The sequence below is a fragment of the Alligator mississippiensis genome, chromosome 2 (assembly GCF_030867095.1).
Source record: "Alligator mississippiensis isolate rAllMis1 chromosome 2, rAllMis1, whole genome shotgun sequence".
NCBI lineage: Eukaryota > Metazoa > Chordata > Crocodylia > Alligatoridae > Alligator > Alligator mississippiensis.
In genome coordinates, this window is record NC_081825.1 from 2,185,628 (window position 1) to 2,190,437 (window position 4,810).

The window sequence follows — 4,810 nt, forward strand, 5'->3', positions numbered from 1 at the left end:
CACAGTGTCAGCAGCAGAAAATGGTAAGTTTGCAACTGAGGGAGTGTGGCACCTCTTCTTAGCACTTTAATATTTTGGGGTAACTTTTCTATTTCTTATAATTGCCATTCCAGCAATATGACAAATAGTGCAGGTCGATGCTGCGTGCCAGACCCGCCCCTCAAGCTATGTGGCATCCCAGATGATTCATAGATAATAGGGTGGGAAGGGACCTGAGCAGATCATCTAGTCTGACCCCCTGCCATGGGCAGGAAAGAGTACTGGGGTCAAATGACTCCAGCTAGATGGCTGTCGAGCCTCCTTTTGAAGACCCACCCCTCAGGTAGGAGTGAGCACCACTTCCCTTAGAAGTTGGTTCCAGATCCTGGCTGCCCTGACTGTGACGTAGTGCCTCCTGATGTCTAGCCTGAATCTACTCTTCATCAACTTATGGCCATTGTTCCTAGTTACCCCCCATAGTGCTCGGGGGAACAGGGACTCTCCCATTGCCTGCTGGTCCCCCTTGGCATGTTTATAAGCTGCCACCAGATCCCCTTTGAGTTTCAAAGCTCAACTGGGCTTGCCTGCAGGGAAACAGAAACTAAAGCAAGGAGATGGAGGGGGAAGAGGGGAGGGGCGGGATGGGGGGGACGAATTGCTCTCATTATTGACTGTGTAGCTGGCCAGTGACTGTCATCCTTTCCTGAGGTCCCTTCCAACCAAAGTGCTCTCGGGGAGGGATGGAAAAACTGCAAAGAAGGCAGCATTGTTTGAAATGCCCTGCTCTCTGCCTTGGTGTCAGTTGAGTGAGGGTGCATCTTAACACACACTCTGTGTCAGCTACCCATGTCATGAGTTTTGCCTGTCAGCAGCCAAAGGTACAGGGCCCCAGAACCCAGAGTCACCCTGCACTGATCTCCTTGACAGCTGGCAGGCATCGTGGCCGCAGCAGGGGCTACCATCCCTGCAGCTGTCACCCCGCTGCACCTGAACACGTGCGGGGTAACCCATGGCATGAGTTTTGCTTGTCCACAGCTTGAGGTAGAGTTCCCTCCACACCCCTGCACTTATCTCCTTGAAATTTGGCAGGCTTTGTAGCCTCACCAGGGGCCACTACCCCTGCAGTTTTCAACCCGCTGTGGCTTTATGCGTACACAACATGAGTTTTACTTTCAAGAATTTGGGATGCAGTTTCCCCCACACCCCTGCACCTATCTCCTTGAAACTTGGCAGGCTTCATGCCCTCAGAACTGGTTACCACTCCTGCAAGTCTCATCTAAATCAGGCCAATAAATGACAAAGGTATAGGCTGTTTCAACCTTCCCCATTATAGCCTATGGGCTAAACGGCAAAACAGTGTTGAAACGGCAAAACGTTTTGACTTACCTCATTTTGTTTCAAGGCTGTTTCAACTGTATCTGTTCCATTTCAATTTTGCTGTTTTTGACTTCAAAATAGGTCGAAACAGCGTCGAAACAAAACTGGTGGCAAAATTTCACACAGCCAGTTAGTCTGACCTCGGTCTTGGGGAAGACCTTTGAGAAAATTATCAAGGAGCACATCTGTGGGGGCCCAGCATGGGAGGTAATGCTTAGGGGCAATCAATGTGGGTACATAGAGGGCAGCTCCTGCCTGACTAACCTGCTTTCTTATGATCAGGTCACAAAGTCCCTGGATGAGGGTGTCGGGGTGGATGCCATCTTCCTGGACTTTAAGAAGGCCTTTGACATGGTTTCCCATCACATTCCCTTACAAAAAACTAGGTGACTGGCATTGACACCTACACAGTTAGAAGGGTGGCAAATTGGCTTGATGGTCGCACCCAGAGAGTGGTGGTGGACAGGCCGTTTTCAACCTGGAGGGATGTGGGCAGTGGGGTCCCCCAAGGCTTGGTCCTGGGGCCTGTACTCTTCAACTTCTTTATTTGCAATCTGGATGTGGGTGTGGAAAGCACACTATCTAAATTTGCTGACAACACCATGTTGTGGGGCAAGGTGGGGACACTGGAAGGGAGGGACAGGATCCAACTAGATCTAGGCAGGTTGCAGAGGTGGGCGGATGAGAATAGGATGGAGTTCAATGTAGACAAATGCAAGGTGCTGCATCTAGGGAGAAGGAACCAGCAACGCACCTATAGGCTGGGAACACTCTTCTCAACAACACTTTGGCAGAAAGGGATCTACGAGTCATTGTTGACTCTGCGATGGACATGAGCCACCAATGCGAGGAAGTGGTCCATAAGGCTAACCACGCCTTGTGATGTGTCTACAGATGCATAACAAGCAGGTCCAAGGAGCTGATCCTCCCCCTCTATGCGACACTGGTCATGTTGTCCCCAAAGGACAGTGAGTTCGTGCCTGGTGCGCTTCTGCCAATAAACACACAGGGGTGGAGGATCCAACTTAATCTTTATTTCTGCGCAGAAAGTGGTGCTTCACAATAGTTCACAAAGCAAGCACCCCCACCCAAGTGGGCATCAACCTTATATAGCTACGTGACAGGTTAAACTTGCTGATGTGATGAAATGTGCAGCAAGCCCAGCAAGTAACGCCCCCCCTTTCCAACTCCACCCGGGACCTTGCTGATTCTAGCAGGGCCAGCAATTAAGTAAGTAGGCAACAAGCAATCTCCCCCAGCCTAAACAACCTACTCTATGCCCTTGGTTAGATAAAATACTTTTTCAAAACATACAGCTGCTCCAAAGTATAAAAAAACTTATAAAAATTTCAAGGGTACTCGTCAGTCAAGCCGCAGTTGGAGTACTGCATCCAGTTCTGGGCGCCGCACTTCAGGAGGGATGTGGACAGCATGGAGAGGGTCCAGAGGAGGGCAACCCACATGGTCAGGGGTCAGAGGGTCACGCCCTATGAGGAGAAGCTAAAGGGCCTGAACCTGTTCAGCCTCCACAAGAGAACACTGAGAGGGGATCTGGTGGCCATCTATAAACTCACTAGGGGGAACCAGTGGAAAATAGGTGAGGCTCTCTTCTCCCAGACACCACCTGGGATAACTAGGAATAACAGCCACAAAGTGATTGAGAGAAGGTTCACGCTGGACATCAGGAGACATCACTTTACGGTTAGGGCTGCCAGGCTCTGGAATGGGCTCCCAAGGGAGGTGGAGCTCTCCCCTACCTTGGGGGTCTTCAAGAGGAGGTCGGACAGATATCTGGCTGGGGTAACATGACCCCGGCACCCGTTCCTGCCTGGGGCGGGGGGTTGGACCTGATGATCTGTTTAGGTCCCTTCCGACCCTAAGCACTATGAAACTATGAAACTATGACACGTGGAGTCTCAGGGCTGGGGCAGCATTTTGGATGCAAGGCCCAGAACAGAGACTGGAGTTTGGGAGGGGTTTTTGTAGGGAAATAACAATGGTTCAAGGGAATACACTAGGTTTGCTTATGGGTAAATGATGAGTCTTATGCTGGATAATAGGAACTGACTGTAGGGAGACACTGAGAGGAGACAAATTTCTTCTTGGCCTCTCATTGGCTCAGGCCAAGCGTAGCCTGTGCTTACCTAGGGAAAATACCATGATCACCTAGTCATGCCCAGGGAAGACTGCTTTGCTGGCATGGGATAGTACCTGCATAGGTAAGGCATAGTTTACCTGGGCCTTATGGCCACCTTATGGAACTGGGAGACTCCTCTCTAGCTTGCTTCTGGGGCCTTATGGATATGGGTATTCAAAACTTGGTGACAACCAAACCCGAAGCCTCCGGGCTTGGCCCTGTAAGTAAGATGCCAGCCAAAGGTTTTGGAAACATGTGAAGCCCCCGATGGGGGTGGAGGATGTTTACCAGTAGTAGGGCCTCTTTATGGTTCTGGACTGACTCACGGATTTGGAACTGATTTGGCTGATTGGGCTTGGAACACGGAAAAATTTAAATGAAGAATAAATAGATCTCCCTCCTCTTGCCCTTGGGTCAGGGAAAGATTTCTGCAAGAATCAGCACAGAAAAAGGAAAAGGAACAGCCAAATGCCCAGCCTGTGGCACAGACACCACCCATGCGGGCATCTGCTATGTCCATCCTGCCTCTCCTGGGCGCCCACATTCCCAGATGCTTTCAATCACTGCAGGATCCCCTCAGCACCCAGCCCAGGAAAGTATAGGGCCACATGGAAAGCAGGAGCTCAAACAGGGATTTGGGGTCCTTGTGGAAACAAAGACAAAACACAACCACACCAAAGGTAGCCCAGTCACTTCCCCATGGTTACATTTTCCCCTCTCTTTTCCAGGGCAGGCTGTTTCTTGCAGTTCTGGGCAGTGCTTATTGATCAGTTTTGGACCGAGATTGAAGAGCACCCACGACCTTAGACTTGTTTCTCCTTGGAGTGAGCTGGGATGGAGGGAAGGGTCACCATTACCTTTTCTTTTCCAAGGCTTCCACAAGTAGCTTGTCTCATCAAGCACTGGTGGTTCAATGGCAGAATTCCTGCTTGCCATGCAGGGGACCTGGGTTCAATTCCCAGCCAGTGCAGCTATGGTTTGAATGGCTACTTTGCCTACCTTAGGGGCCTCTGGTAGTCCTTAAGAAAAGTACTTGACTCAACTTTCCCTTATCCCAAAAATGGAAAAAAAATCTTATATAATAAAAGACTTGTTTGTGTGTGTCTGTCTGTAATGCTCTGGGCCAGTTGTGCATGCACCACTGAAAGTGTGGGTGCAGGCACAACTTTGCACCACTGTGCGGTGGAGGCGAGGGAGCTGCTGCACCCTGCTGGCAGGGAGCAGGGGTCCCTGTGGTGGTGCTCCCCCCACTACCATAGGCAGATTAATGCTGGGGCAGGGAAGGACCCCAGAAGCCCTTTGCAGTTCAGGACCCGG

At 50.6% G+C, this 4,810-nt stretch overlaps 1 non-coding gene across 1 annotated transcript; it reads left to right on the top strand.

Moving 5' to 3' along the window:
* Positions 1 to 4,392: 4,392 nt before the first annotated feature.
* Positions 4,393 to 4,463, top strand: TRNAG-GCC (transfer RNA glycine (anticodon GCC)). Its single transcript has one exon. It is a non-coding gene; the product is annotated as a tRNA-Gly (tRNA).
* Positions 4,464 to 4,810: the final 347 nt, after the last annotated feature.